We start from the raw sequence: 17,557 nt of genomic DNA, 5'->3' as shown, positions 1-17,557 counted from the left end.
CCGGTCATTTCCGCGGCGAAGGGAGCCAGAGTGGGCCCTAGGAGGGGACGGAACCAGTCTGCCAAAGGATCCAGGTTGAGGTTCCACGGATCATGATAGTTCGGATGGTTAATGCTCGCCTCAACCTCCGCTCGCGAATCCTCCTAAGGGCCTCCACATCGGCATATCCCCGGGAGTACTCGTCCATAGCATAGTTGTGTTTGGCTATGCGAAGCTCCCGCCTTGCCTCATCCCCGGAATCGGGGTAAGCTCAATGCGAGGAGGAGCAGGATTTTCCTCCATCGGAGAAACCCCGCCGTCTAGGCCATGAGCGGGAGTGTCAGCCCTCCGAGGCCTCTTCGGCTCGTCCTGGGCAATCATCTTGCCCTTACGCTTGCGAATCAGAGCCACTTCAGACTCCTCCTCGTCCTCCTCTGCTACCACTGGAAGAGCTTGAGGTTCTCCAAGACACCCTCGGCGGCTTCCTCCGAGAAGTCCCACCCTTTCCCCCGGCCTTCTCCGGAAGCACCTCCTCGTCATCCACCAAGTCGATGGTTTCGGGAGGAGCGCGGAGGAAACCTTCAAGGAAGGGGCCGGGGAGAGGGGTGAAAGCCGGAGGAGCCACGGAGTATGGACCCCACCAGCCGTTCCAGGATGGCATCCATGGAGGTACCTGTTCCAATAAAACAAGCAAGTGTTAAAAGTCCGTGAGAAACTACTTACAAAAAGGTGCGACAAATAAACTACTCCTACCGGACTCCCTAGTTCGGCCCTAGCAAAATCCCGAACTTTAATGCCGGCGGCATCATCTCCAAGATAACCGTCCGAGGGCCGAAACCAGGACGCTATGTAAGCCGACGGACCTAAGGGAATAGGTTCGGAGGGCGGGGCCCATCCGGGACCGACCTAGGTAATCTCCTAAGTTTGTAAAATAAAACTCCTTCAAATGATCCCCCCACCGGGTCGACGGCATCTTAAACCTACGGAGACGCTCGTCGAACCCTATGGGCCTACGACTGGTATATTCATCAACGGAAGGGACATATTGAATTATCAAAGGAGACTTACCACCAGCACCAGAAGTGCTAGCACGGAGCGCCGAGTTTGGTTCGGGACCGAAGGCCGAGGCGGGAAGTGCCGGTTCTCGAAGAACCTTCAAGACGAAGGGGTCCCCCGGCGGAAGGACCTCCAATCTCTTCTTGAAGTATCTTGTCAAAAAATTTAGCTTCGGACTTCCCGCCGATGGCTTGGCTCCTCCGCACCACCGGGCTCCCCACGCGAAGCCCTCTCCCGCAGGCAGCTCGGGCACTAGAATACGCCTTCTCCTGGGCCTTCCGGTAGAGATAATCTTGGTACTTCTTCTCTGGCGTAGCAATAAGCTCATCCCGGAAGGCCTTCTCCGCGACTGGCGCCCTCACGTTAGGGCAGATAACCTTGGAAAGGTTGGAGTCATCCACGGATTGGTGAGAAAGAATAAGTTTGGCCTTTCTACAATTCTCCGTGGTGACTGTGCCCCGACGTCAAGATCGGCATTGTCGTAGGAGGCGAAGGCTTGGGCCCTTCGAAGGAAAGCCTGAGTGGTAAGCCTCCGCTGGTAAGGTGGGATCCGCACCCACTCCGTGAGAAGCTCCGGATGGTCCACGGCCCTAAAACCGGAGGAGAAGAAAAATCGGTGGCGGTACTCCTTAACATGAGTCTGCCTGTTATACGGAACCTTCCCTTCGTTAGCGGTGGTGGATCCGGAACCCATAAAAACCGTCCTTAAATTTGTCCCCTTTCTTGGGGACGGATACAAGTTCGTAAAAATATAAAATCTCCGCCGGGCTGGGAGACCCCCAGCCGCGTGCGGCGTAAAAAATAAATAAGCCTGAGAGCAGGCGGTAAGCTTGAGGAATAAGTTGGTATGGCGCAAGGCCGACAAATACAAGAAAATTAACAAAATAATCCTGGAGCGGGAGCATTGCACCGGCCATCAGATGGGTCTGACTCCAGGCCCCGAAGCCATCATAGTTGAAGTTGGGCGTCTCCGAGTCACGGGGAGGCCGGTGGAAGGTCCCTGAAGTAGAGGGTTTGATTCCAGCTACGTTAATGATGTTCTCCAGCTGGTGAGGGCAGGTCAGGGTCGATCGAAGCTCGGCCGCCTCCCAGCCAGTGGCGCGGGATTTGTACCCTTCCTGGGCGACAGGTCCCAGAGAAACCTCCTCCAGGGTGGCAATATTCTTCCCTTTCTTCTTTGAAGACTTCGAGCCAGAAGCAGACATGTTATGCTCTGAGAAAAACAAAAAGAAAAAACCCAGCAGTTAGGCCCCGTATCAAACCCTAAACCAGAAAAAAGGGAGTGGGGGTCCCCTAACCGCTGGAAAGAGGCCCCCTCCGGACACGTGTCACCTGGGAAACTCGAAAGAGAGTCCCTGAACAAGTGTCGGGTGCAGTAAAGTCGCAGTAACAGTGGTTTTGCAAAAAGGAAAAGAAAAGTCTTCCTATGCCCTAAGCAATCGCTAAACGAAGAATACACGACCTTCTTCAAACGAAACTGTATGCCTACAACTAATACAGTAAAACGTAAAAGCAGAACTCAAAGAACTCAAACACTCACACTCCAGGAATCTCTAAGTACGAACCCAGAAAACAAACGACATAAATGTAAGCATGTTAGTATCTAAAGGTGCGAAAAACTTACAGTTGATTGTTGAACTGGGGGTACTGGGTATGGTTGAGCGAGAGTTGAGAAGCACTGGCGAAATCGAACACGGGAAGATTACAGAAAGTGTTTAAGTGTTAAGACGGTTTGTGCTACTTTGAGGAATTTTTCTCTCTGAGAAATTCGAGCAAAGATGGTAAGGAATGGAAAGTAACCGAAATGAAGGAAAGGTGGTGGCTTTTATAGGCAAAAATGCATGAGGAACAGGCGTCTTCACCTACCAATTGTACGGCAGGGGAAACGCACGATTCGAATTCCCAAAAGATCAACGGGCTAGATCAATCTACCATTAAGGCGGTGCAAACGTTTGAGTATCCGCCTGACACCATCAATGCGCCGCATCAATCATGGGGCGTGAAACGAATCGGCCTCTGCAAAAGTGAATCACTGCATTTAATGCCATTATTAGACACACCTTCACGCGCCCCAAGTCGTATTATAAGACCGAGGAGGCGGCTGGAAACATTCCTACGAACAAGCGTATTGTCGCATTAAATAACATCATTTAATGTGCCCCCACGCGCTCGAGACTCGAGCTGGGGAAACGAGGAGTCAACTGGAGACACTCGAACAAGCCTTGGTTTATTTTTACTAAGTAAACAAGGCTTGGGGGGTAAATGTTGCTCCTAAAATCGCCCAATATACGTGGACCAGTCAGGAAGGGACACGTGGATCAAATTACTTGAGAAGAACTGCTAAGTCTTTGTATGACACCAGGAAGCGTTATTCGCATGGGTCCCGGAAGATGCACCCGGAGTACAAGGTACTCCCGGAAGCGAGCATAGCTTAAAGGCACTCCGGGATGTGTCAGGTCTCTCTCGAGAAGTCGAGTCGCATTTAATGCCGCATGGGAGGAAGCGTGTTGGGACTGTAACACGCAATAAAGTCTGACGGCACAACCCCCAAACAGCAGCGCTACAGTAATGATCATTTAAGTCTAGCGACGGCTACTCTGCGAAGAGTCACGTCAATCATAAGACAAAAAGGACATTCTCCATAAAAACCCTACAGCATCTAGGGATTTGACCATGCATCACCCATGGTATATTCATCGGAAATGCCCAACTTTATGGATACTTACAGACACATGTGTAAGTACAATTCTAGGGATTACCCCACCAAAACACTATAAATACCCCCTCAAAGCTCATTTAATGGGGTCAAAGAATCTTGGCTGCTTAAGAGCAAACAGAGAAAAAACTCACCAAGAACATTCTTTGTATTAAAGAGAGAAACATTCTCCCAAGTGTAGAATCTGTATTAAAGATATCCATAAATATCAGTGGCTCGTGGACTAAGGCTCATTAACGCCCCAACCACGTAAAAAGTCTTCATCTCGCTTTCTTACAGCTCATTATTATATTCATATTTTATTAGTTGCCGAAAACCTCGGTCAACAAGTATATTTTCCTAGTATTAAACTAGAATTAATAATTAAGTTTCCTCTTTACTTAATTATTTATTTCTTGAATTTAATACATTTAATTAAATTTAAAATTTCAATATCTAAGTTGATTTTAATCATGATACTTTAATATTGTTATTTTCATGTTATTTAATTAAAGTTGAAAATTGTCTTAAGTTTGGAATCTTATTTCAGATTAACTTAAAGCTGAATAATTTTCAAAATATATTTTATTTTATTTTATTAATCATTTCCCAAAATTCCGAAATTGCATCACCTTGATGCAGAAATTTCGAATTTTATTTGAAAAATAGATTAAAGTTGAAAATTATTTATTTAATTTTGGACCAACTTAAATCAGTGACTTTTTCATTTAATGGTTAATTAAAATAAATGAACTAAAATATATTGTAATTAGAAATTGAATTAATTAGTCCATTAAAGTCTAGATAGATATTATCTGTTTTGCTTGAAGTATTTTTCTAGTGTATTTAATTAAATAGAAAATTAATATTTAAGTTGATTTTTTATCATGATACTTAAATATTTGAAATTTTTCTTAGATATTTAATTAAATAGGGAAATTATATTTTTGTTGAAAATTAATTTTTATTAATTTTGGGCCAACATAAAATTAGAGTAATTTTTCAGGATTTATTTTTATTTTATTTTAAAGCATTTTCAAAAATGCAATATATATTTATAGAAAATTAAATTTGAGTTGTAAATTAATTTAAATTAATTTTGAAACAACTTAAATTGAATAATTTTCTAAATATTTATGGAAATTATTACTAAGATGGAAATAATTCACGTTATTTTCGTATCCATCTAAGTATAATTTATAAATATTAAATTAAAATTTATATTTGGAATTTTTCATTCTAAATTGGAAATTTTAATTAAATAAATATATATTTAAAATAAATGGATTAAAATAAATATTAGAAGAAAATACAACCCTTCATTAAATAATGAGCTTTATTATTATAAGGATATTCGATCTCCATTGTTGGTTTTACATAGCTATTGTTTTAGTGAGTAATCCTCCCTAATGGAGGAACGTTCATTAGCAAGTTAGCACCGTTTAATCTCGAAAGATAAGTAATCTTGTAAGTTTTTTATATAGTTTATGCTCACCCTAATGGTGGCGACTGTATAAGACTTGCAAGAATATGAAACAATGGTGGAAGCTCATAAGATATAATAGCCTTGACTCTCGCCTAAACGGGACAACGCGGATTCACATCTTGATCGAATAAAAGGTTGCTAGAATGTTGATCATTTTAGATGAGCTGACAACTCTATTCAATGAATGGTAGCTTTGACTCTCGCCTAAACGGGACACTGATATCATTTTGTTGAAAACCTTGGAAATTATTTAGGATTGTATGTTTTAGTATTTTCACTTGTCATTACTACTTGCTATGTGCTTCATAATTTCTGAATTGTGTATGAATTTGTATTGAACCATGTTATTTTCTGTTATTAAATTGTAGTTTAATTTCGAATCTTCATTGTTGGTCTAACTTGAATTGTTTTTCTAATGAGATAAATCCCTAATGGATTTTCACCATTAGACTAACATAATAGTGTTAGATCTCGAAAGATAAATATTGTATATGCAACATCTAGCTGTTCATCAATTGATGACACCTTAGACTAGTATTTTACAATATGAAACAAGAAGATTGTATAAATAAGATTACTTTGACTCTCACTAATCGGAGCATCGTTGGATTCTTATTTAAAACGAAATTATCCTAATTCCTCTTAGCTTATTCATTTCGAATTAGCTTAAGGACATATCATTGGATGAATGGTCTATAAATCATATAAAGTCATATTTTCTCTTAAGAAATTAGATGACGCATATGATTATATTCCCGGAATTCTATCCCAAAATGATATAAATCCTCAATCTTAGAAATCTCCTACTTGTATAGGCAAATCATAGAGTTAGATTAGTAGTGGTGGTCCAAGAAAGAATTACTAATTATACAGTTACACTTTCACAAGTGTTTCATAACCATTTTCTTTCAATGGATTCAAACTGTATGAGTTTAGTATTCTGTGACCAGAATCAACTTGCACTATTCTAAGAACTCTTTGATGTAACTAAACTTAAGTCATCAAAAGATTCAACCACATATTTTATAAATCTATGGCATTTGTATCTTGTTCATAGTGGTTTTGACAAGATCATTCTCTGCAAAGAGTTAATATGCCTATATCCACTGAAATTAAGTTCATCTCATTCGCAGATGGATGTACATTCAGGGGTGGATATGAGTTTTCGTTGTATTCTTAAAACGATCACTCTAGATTTTACCTTATGCAAAAGAAATTTGAAATGTTTGAAAAATTTCATGAATTTCTAGCAATGGTGAAGGTAAGTGGTTAAAGATCTTGCGAACTGATAGGGGTGGAGAAAAAGTTAGTAGATATGCAGTTCAAAGATCATTAATTTGATTTTGAATTATATCCAAACTTACCTCCCCAGAAATTCGAGTTGCATATTGATGATTAGTTAGTAGTTGTTGCCTAAATCCTTATATGGTAATATAATTTCAGAATGATGCAATGGTTGTATACTTTATGTAAATCATTACTAGATTCATGGATGACCTAATCGAAATCTTAAGAAAAGCTAGAACTGCTAACCTTGGTTTGCATGTTTGTTAGCTATTCTAAGTGATTAGGGGTGGAGCATCCCATAGTCATTAGATAAGAAAGTGTTTGTTTAAACAAATACTACTTTTCTAAGATAATGACTAAGTCTGAAAACAAGTAGCAAATAAAGGAGATATTTTTCTTGATTCCAAAAGTGTTCTATCATCTTATATAACATATGATGATCCCACTGCCTCTGTTGTCTTGTCACAACCGAAGAGGTGAATACCATTTAGTTTTCTTAGACATAATTCACGGTACCTCGTCGTAGTGGGAGAGTTTCTAGGAACTCACCTTCTTATGACTTGGGAGACACTAGTGATTAAAATCCAATGTGAGTTTAAACAAGTAATGGATTGTCAAGATAAGAAACTAAGAAGAAAAGCCAATAGAACTATGGTTTAATCCATTCACATGGAGTAACCTAAATTTTTCTATTACAAGGACATAAAAGGAAATTTTCGTTTATAAGTCTATTCAATGGACTTAACAAACTTCCTGTTCCTAGTATTATAGGTTTGAGTTTATCTAAACCTATGGCTTGTGGTATACCTGGAAATTACTTACTCTAATGCAAGCATAAGATGCTGATGCATTTTCTTTGCAATGGAAATCTATAGAAGCTTCACAACTTCTTAGAGATAGATTTTATTTATCTAAGGAAAAGTCTCAACTATTCCAGAGAAGATAAAGCCATGAAAGAATTTCTTGAATCAACAGTGAGAGGTCTCAGGTATGCTTTAGTATGCCTTAGACCAGACACTTGCTGTTGAGTGGGAGTAATGAGTAGGTATCAGATTAATCCAGGAGAGGAACATTGGAAGACAATCAAGTAAACTTTTAAGATTAAGAAGAGGAACTATATGTTAGTCAATAAGGGTGTTTTTTAAAACTCTTAGACTACACCACATCAGATTTCGAGACTTGCCTGTGTGCTAGAAAGTCTACTGATGAGATGGTGATTACTTTGGGGGTGGAGTAGTGATTTTGGAGAAGTGTAAAAACCTATCTGAAATCTCTTGGTCTACCAGAAAGAGACTGAATGTTAAAAGTTGCAGGAAAGATACTTATTCAGTCTAAGGAAAGTTCTATACTTTTGTGGCACCGTTCCAACTTGCCTTAACTACTAGGGTTACTTCCTGAATAACCAAAGAGTACTTGCCCAAAAGTATAGAATCCAGTATCCCAAGAAAGTAGACATATAGAGAGGAATTTCACAATATCAAGGATTTTGTGATTAAGGAAGAGTAATGGTGGAGAAGAGGTTGTGTTTAATTCAACCTATCAGATCCTATTACGAGGAGTTTACTACTATTACACTTGATTGGTATATCAAGGTGTTAATGATTATTTGAAATGCACTTTTTGTTTTATATTAGTGCAAGTGGGAGTTTGTTGGGTTTTATGCCTTAAATAAAACTCATTTCATATAATCAGATTTACTTATTAATAAAGATCAGAAATAACATTTTATGTTGCATGGTTCACATGATTTATTTCATGATTATATGTATATAATGTATGAATTCTTTTTAAGTCCTGAACATATGAATTTGATAAGATTATAGTGTTCTCAACACAGTGGAATATAATCTTAATTATATGTTCAAAAGTTTATTCCCTGATTTGTCAGAACACTGGATTTAGACTGACATGGTATAATCAGCGATAGGTATTCTTACACCTTGGAAAAGTGTTATGTCCTTTCCAGGACATTGGCAAAGTTTACCAGTATCGGATGTATGGAGTATACATCGGAAGGGACCGATATTGAACTTTGATTAGATATGTTAAAACTTACCGTAATATCTATTCAATTCAATATCACCTGTTGATCCTAGATCAAATGATCTCAATCTTGATATGGTTAGGCTCAATCTCAAGAGTGTTATTCGTGTTCTTTGATTTGTTAAGTTAAGCCTACTTTTGGGTTAGGGTGATACTTACATTTTGGGAACACGGTAATTGAATTGAGTGGGAGCGCTAACATAAATATGGAATCTATAGCTTCTATTTGGCAAATAGAAGTAAAGGATGATTTCCTTCGAGCTTAACCAAACGAAGATAAATGGTGGAGATCTCATTTCACTTAGGTGAAATATCATTTATACAGGGTTAAGTGTTTTAAGGATAAAATACATTGTAGGGTGTTACGGTAATTTAATCCCTTTACAGTGTAAATCATCTATATAGAGGATCATTGATCACATTAGGGTTATAACAATGGATAACTAATGACGTGTCTATATCGTGGAACATATAGAGCGTTTCTATATGACTGAGAGTGCAATTCCAAGTTCTAAGTGTGGATTCAATGAGGAATTAATAAGTTAGGGAATTTACTTGGTAAATTCGGTTCGACTTATTGGAAGCTCGGTTATATAGACCCATGGTCCCCATAATAGTTGAGACTATACTGCTTGTAAGACTCAGTTAATTGATTTTAATTAATCAATTAAAATTCTAAAAGTTAGACTATGTCTACTTTATGAATTTTCACTAAGCAAGGGCGAAATTGTAAAGAAAAGAGATTTTAGGTTTATTTATTGATTAAGAGACTTTATATGTCTAAATTAATAAATATATTAAATGGCAATATTATTTAATAATTATTTCCAAGTTATTAAATAATTAGAATTGGCATTTAAAAGGTTAAATTGGAATATTAGCATTTTTGAGAAAATGGGAATGGAAAATAATAAAATGGGAAAGTTGCAAAGTGAGGCCCAATACCCTTTGTATGGCCGACCCTATGCATGAGAAATACCATTTGTAGTTTCCATTATTTTAATGCCATACAATTCTAACCTAAACCTAGAGGGTTTTCTATAAATAGAAAGTGTTGGCTTGAGGAAACTAACACACACATCTTTGATCACTTTGTTTCTCTCAGAAAAAGCCTCACACGCCTCTCTCTCTTTTCTTCTCTCTAAATTTCGAAACTTTGAGTGAATGAGTAGTGCCCACACACATCAAGTGGTATCTCAATCATAGTATGGAAGACTATGGAAATTCTACATCAAAGAAGGAGAAAAGAAGATCCAGGTTCAGATCTTGGTGATGCTCTGCTACAGAAAGGAATCAAGGGCTAGAGATCTGAACGGAAGGAGTCATATTATTCCGCTGCACCCACTGTAAGGTTTTCTAACTTTATATGTGTTTATTTTCATTGTTTTAGAATTCATATTAGGTTGTTAATCCAACATACTTGTTAGTAAATCTAGATCCTGGTAAAATAATTTCCAACATGTTTATGTGTAGGTAAGGGCAAGGCCAAAGCTGAAGAACCGTGAGGACGAGCCAATGAAGATTGTACATGTCGGGGCAGTTAGGCCATGAGTGTACGATCCTCGGGACAACAGCGCTTTTGTAGTTAGTCACTTGGCGACAAATATTTTGTAGAGAATTATTTAACTTTTGTAAAGTATTTTGTAATCGGGATCCCGAGTATTTTGTAGGAAATATTATAAGTTTTAATTAAAAAGCAAAATTTTAATTAATCACGATTTCCATAAACCTCGTTGATTAGCAACGAGCTGCACAGTACGTTTAAAAATCACGTAACACGCCTAGTCTAGTTAGGGTGTTACATGAACTTTTAAGTAATGTGTTTAATATATATATTTACTTCTTGACAATGACTTATATATCCACATTCCACATTAAACAATGGTTGATTAGTCTGACGTTTATATATCACCTAAAAACCTATACATTTTTCAATTCAAATCTCACGTGTATAACAGTAACTATAATTTAAATATAATAAGGAAATTTTTTTCTATAAGAATAATATCCCAATTTAATATGACTCATATTAAGGAAAAAAAAACATTAATCAACTCGTTTCTTCAATATGGGTTTACATAAAAGATCAAGTATATTAATATATATATATATATGCAACTGATGATAGATGCAATTATCTTTGACCAAGCATTTTGCACAACAACAGCTCCATAGCAACCCACAAAAATGGCTGCCTCAACTGGTGTGGTGATTTCAAAATTCCGTACCCATTTGGCCTTGACGACAGTTGTTACTTGGAACCCAATGATCAATTCCAGATCTATTGTAACAATTCAAAGCCTTACCTATTCAACATCGGTTACAACATCATAAACATATCAGTCCCAGATGGCAAGCTAACAATAACAGGGCCTGTTGTCAGAGATTATTACAATAACGACAATGGGAGTCGAAATTCAACTGCTACACGAGACATCACTCGAGCCTTGAATGAATATTTCAATGTTTCATTCATAGAAAACAAGTTTTACTCCATAGGTTGCGACAATTTGGCAACCATCAATGGCTTCTGCAATGGTAGATGCAAAAGCCGCCTCCATGGAAGTGAAGTAAGAGAGATAGTTTAGTAGCTTCTTCTTCGGGTGTCTTCTCTCGAAGATAGATTCTGAATCGAAGACCCGAGTTTTGATCGGCTAGGAGGTCTCTAGTGGCGACTCCGTCGATGTATTGATCATGAGGTGGGACGGACTCGACCATGAATTGGACCTCGGCCGATAAGATACTTGTTTGGACGATAAAATCTAGAAGGATTACAATAAATATTGGTGGAGTTGGTTTCCATAAAAAGAGAGTTTTTTTGGAAATTATTTTACCAGGATCTTAGATCTACTCACAAGTATGTTTATTAACACCCTAAATATGAACTTTCTAAAACGATGAAATAAATACGTATAAAATTTAGGAAACCTTACATTGGGTGCAGCGGAATTAAATGACTCCTTCCGTTCAGATATCTAGGCCTTGATTCCTTTGTGTAGCAGAGCATTATCAATATCTGAACCTAGATCTCTTTCTCTGAATCTTTGATGCTGAAACCTCCTTCTTGCTGAAAGTCTTTCTTCACGATCTTCCTCACTATGATTGAGGTATCACTTGCTGTGTGTGGGCACTACTCATACACTAAGAATTTCGAAATCTCAATGAGGAAGAGAGTGAGAGTGGGTTCGGCCAAAGATAGGGAATGAGAAGGCTCAGTTTTTTCTGAATGAAAAAGTAGAAAATTTAAGTGTAATTTTTCTGAAGCCTTCACTATCTATTTATAGCATTCCACTAGGGTTAGGTTTGAATTATTTGGCATTAAAATAATGAAAATATCAGTTTAAAAATTTAAACCAAGTGGCCGGCCATGTACAGTAATGGGCCTTACTTGGATTTTGCAGTTTTCTCAATTCTGCATCTGATTTTCTCAAAAACGCCAATTTTCAAATTCAACCATTTAAATGCCAATTCTAACTATTTAATAACTATAAATAATTATTAAATAATATTGTCATTTATCATATTTATTAATTGAACCATACAAAGTATCATAATTAACAAATATGCCCCTATAAACTCTTTCTTTACAATTTCACCCTTACTTAGTGAAAAATTCACAAATAGACATAGTCTAATTTGAGAATTATAATTGATTAATCAAAACCAATTATATGAGTCTTACAAGCAATATTATCTCAACTAGTGCGGGGACCATGGGTCTATATAACCGAGCTTCCAATAAGTAGATCAAGAATTTATTACTAAAATTCACTAACTTATTAATTCTTCGTTGAATCCACGCATAGAACTTAGAATTGCACTCTCAGTTATATAGAATGCTCTATATGTTCCACCATATAGACACATCATCAGTTATCCATTGTTATAATCCTAATGTGATCACTAATCCTCTATATGAATGATCTACACTGTAAAGGGATTAAATTACCGTTACACCCTACAATGTATTTATTCCTTAAAACACTTGACCCCGTATAAATGATATTTCAGCTTATGTGAAATGAGTACTCCACCATTTATGTTCGTTTGGTCAAGCTCGAAGGAGATCATCCTTTACTTACTATTCGCCAGATAGAAGCTATAGATTCCTTGTTTATGCTAGCGCTCCCACTCAATTGTACTACCGTGTTCCCAAAATGTACGTATCACCCTGACCTAAATGTAGGCTTAACTAACAAATCAAAGAACACGAATAGCCTCTCGAGATTGAGCCTAATCATATTAGGATTAAGATCATTTGATCTAGGATCAACTAGGCGATATTGACTTGAATAGATATTACGGTAAGTTTTATAAATCTAAGTCAAAGTTCAATATCAGTCCCTTCCGATGCATATTAGTAAAACCCTATGTCTGATAAATCTAGGAAACTTCATTCACATAGTCATGTTTACTTTCCAATGTGTTGACGGCACAATAAACAGGATTAAGTATGTGAAAAGGGTTTCAGATGAATTTATACATTATGTACATATAATCATGAAATAAATCATGTGAACCATGCAACATTAAATGTTATTTCTGATCTATATTAATAAGTAAATCTGATTATATTGAAATGAGTTTTATTTAGGGCATAAAACCCAACAAACTCCCACTTGCACTAATATAAAACAAAATGTGCATTTCAAATAATCTCAACACCTTGATATACAAATCAAGTGTAGTAGTAGTAAACTCCTCGTAATAGGATCTGAAAGGTTGAATTAACCACAACCTTTTCTCCACCATTACTCTTCCTTTAATCACAAAATCATTGATAATGTGAAATTCCTCTCTATATGTCTACTCTCTTGGGATACTGGATTCTATATCTTTGGCAACTACTTTTGGTTAATCAGGAAATTAACACTAGTAGTTTAAGGCAATTTGGAATGATGACAAAATGTATAGAACTTTCCTTAGACTGAATAAGTACCTTTCCTGCAACTTTAACATTCAGTCCCTCTCTGATAGACCTAGAGACTTCAGATAGGTTTTTACACTTCTAAAAATTCACTATTTCACCCCCAGAGTAATCACCATCTTATCAGAAAGATTTACTAGCACAAAGGAAAATTTCAAAATCTGATATGGTGTAGTCTAAGAGTTTTAAACACACCCTTATAGACTAACATATAGTTCCTCTTCTTTATCTTAAGATTTACTTGATTGTCTTCCAATGTTCTTCTCCTGGATTAATCTCATACCTACTAATTACTCCCACTCAATAGCAAGTGTCTGGTCTAAGGCATACAAAAGCATATCTAAAACCTCTCACTGTTGATTTAAGAAATTATTTCATGGCTTTATCTTTTCTAGAATAGTTGGGACTTTTCCTTAGATAAATAAAATCTATGTCTAAGAAGTTGTGAAGCTTCTGTAGATTGCCATTAGAAAGAAAATTCTTCAGCATCTTACTAAAGTAAGTTGCTTGCATTAGAGTAAGTAATTACCAGGTATACCACAAGCCATAGGTTTAGATAAACTCAAACCTATAATACTAGGAACAGGAAGTTTGTTAAGTCCATTGAATAGACTTATAAACGAAAATTTCCTTTTATGTCCTTGTAATAGAAAAATTTAGGTTACTCCATGTGAATGGATTAAACCATAGTTCTATTGGCTTTTCTTCTTAGTTTCTTATCTTGACAATCCATTACTTGTTTAAACTCACATTGGATTTTAATCACTAGTGTCTCCCAAGTCATAAGAAGGTGAGTTCCTAGAAACTCTCCCACTACGACGAGGTACCGTGAATTATGTCTAAGAAAACTAAATGGTATTCACCTCTTCGGTTGTGACAAGACAACAGAGGCAGTGGGATCATCATATGTTATATAAGATGATAGAACACTTTTGGAATCAAGAAAAATATCTCCTTTATTCGCTACTTGTTTTCAGACTTAGTCATTATCTTAGAAAAGTAGTATTTGTTTGAACAAACACTTTCTTATCTATTGACAATGGAATGGTCCACCCCTAATCACTTAGAATAGCTAACAAACCATGGTTAACAGTTCTAGCTTTTCTTAAGATTTTGATTATGTCATCCATGAATCTAGTAATGATTTACATTAAGTATACAACCATTACATCATTCTGAAATTGTAATACCATAGAAGGAATTAGGCAACGACTAGTAACTAATCATCAACATGCAACTCGAAATTTTTGGGGAGGTAAGTTTGGATATAATTCAAAAATCAAATTAATGATCTTTGAACTGCATATTTCTCCACCCCTATCAGTTCGCAAGATCTTTAACCACTTACCTTAATGGTTTTAACCATTGCTAGAAATTCATGAAATTTTTCAAACATTTCAAATTTCTTGCTAAAAGGTATATCTAGAGTTATCGTTTTAAGAATACAACGAAAAACTCATATCCACCCCTGAATGTACATCTATCTACGAATGAGATGAACTACTTTCAGTGGATATAGGCATATTAATTCTGTCCAGAGATTGATCTTGTCAAATCCATTATGAACAAGATACAAATGCCATAGATTAAAGAAACGTGGTAGTGTCTTTTGATGACTTAGGTTTAGTTACATCAAAGAGTTCTTAGAATAGTGCAAGCGGATCCTGGTCACAGAATACCTAACTCATATTCCATACAGTTTGAATCCATGAATAGAAGATAGATATTAAACACTTGAGAAAGTCTAACTGTATTGTATTCTGGAATTAGAAATATAAGAAAATTTCTGTTTGGAATCTAAAATTAAAGTCAAAGACTTAAATTTATACCAAATATAATGAGTAATTCTATCTTGGACCACCACTACTAATACAAACTCTAAGTCAGATTTGCCCATACAAGTAGGAGATTTCTAAGATTGAGGATTTATATCAATTGGGAATAGAATTTCGGGATTATAATCATATGCGTCATTTAATTTCTTAAGAGAAAATATAGAATGACATGAAATGATTTATAGACCATTCATCCAATGATATGTTATTGAGATAATTCGAAATGAATAAGCTAAGAGGAATTAGGATAATTTCGTTTATAAATAAGAATCCAAAGATGCTTCGAATAGCGAGAGTCAAAGTAATCTTATTTATACAATCTTCTTGTTTCATATTGTAAAAATACTAGTCTAAGGTGTCATCGATTGATGAACAGCTAGATGTCGCATATACAATATTTATCTTTCGAGATCTAACATTATTATGTATGTCTAATGGTGAAAATCCATTAGAGATTTATCTCATTAGATAAACAAACAAAGTTAGACCAACAATGAAGATTCGAAATTAAACTACAATTTAATAACAGAAAAATAACATGTTTCAATATAAATTCATACACAATTCAGAAATTATTAAACATATAGCAAGTAGGAATGACAAGTGAAAATACTAAAACATACAATGCTAAATAATTTCCAAGGTTTTCAACAAACTGATACAGTGTCCCGGTAGGCGAGAGTCAAAGTATCATTCATTGAATAGAGTTGTCAGCTCATCTAAAATAGAAACCATTCTAGCAACCTTTTATTCGATCAAAATAAGAATCCAACGTTGTCCCGGTAGGCGAGAGTCAAGGTTATTCTCATTTTATGAGCTTCCACCATTGTTTCATGTTTTATAAGTTTATCTCTAAGTAGTCACCGTAGGGGAGAGTCTAATAGAGACGAAAACTTACAAAACACTTATCAAATGAGATCTTACGGTGTTAAATGCATTCAACGAATAACCATCCATAGGGGGACGAAGTCTAGCGTCTCGAGGTTATATTGAAAACATTTAACTATTGTAAGACCAACAATGGAGATCGAATATCTTAATAATAATAAAGCTCATTATTTAAAGTGAGTTGTATTTTCTTTGATTCTTTTTATTTAATCTATTTATTTTAAATATATATTTATTTAATTAAAATTTCCAATTTAGAATGAAAAATTCTAAATATAAATTTTAATGTAATATTTATAAATTTTACTTAGATGGATATGAAAATAATATGAATTATTTCCAATAAATATTTAGAAAAATATTCAATTTAAGTTGTTACAAAATTAATTTAAATTAATTTACAACTCAAATTTAATTTTCTATAAATATATATTGCATTTCGAAAAATTAAATTATTTAAGAATACAATTTTTCGAAAATGCATGTTAAAATAAAAAAAAAAATAAATCTTGGAAAAATTATTCTAATTTAATGTTGGCCCAAAATTGATTAATAAAATTAATTTACAACAAAAAATATAATTTTCCTATTTAATTAAATATATAAGAAAAATTTCAAATATTTAAGTATGATGACGAATCAACTTAAATATTAATTTTCTATTTAATTAAATACACTAGAAAAATACTTCAAGCAAAAACATAATCTATCTAGATTTTCCTTTGACTAATTAATTCAATTTCTAATAATATTCTTTAATTCAATTTATTTTAAATTAATCAATAAATGAAAAAATCATTGATTTAAGTTGGTCCAAAATTAAAATAAATAATTTACAACTTTAATCTATTTTTCAAATAAAATTCGAAATTCCAGCATTAAAGAAATGCAATTTCGAAATTTGATTAATAAAATAAAGAAAAAATATATTTTGAAAATTATTTAAATTTAGTTGAAAAATTAAATTTCAACTAAAAATAATTTTCTATTTAATTAAGTGTCATGAAAAAGAAATATTTAAGTATCATGATGAAAATCAAATTAGATATTTAATTTTCAAATTAATTAAATGCATTAAATTCAAGAAATAAATAATTAAGTGTAGAGAAGGCTTAATTATTAATCTCTAGTTTAATACTAGGAAAAAATATACTTAAAATAAATTGTACCAAAATTAATTATTTAAATAATTAATTTCACAATGTATAATATTTTCCTATTTAATTTAGAAATAATAAGTAGTCTAGAAATAACTATCTAGAAAATATCTTATTTGACTAAGTATCTTTTCCACAAAATTTGAAAAAATATCTTATTTAAGTTGTATTAGAAAAAATCTAGAACTTAAATATTTTCAAATT

Source organism: Cannabis sativa, chromosome 3 (assembly GCF_029168945.1).
Source record: "Cannabis sativa cultivar Pink pepper isolate KNU-18-1 chromosome 3, ASM2916894v1, whole genome shotgun sequence".
Classification (NCBI taxonomy): Eukaryota; Viridiplantae; Streptophyta; class Magnoliopsida; order Rosales; family Cannabaceae; genus Cannabis; species Cannabis sativa.
This window is presented reverse-complemented; position numbering follows the sequence as displayed.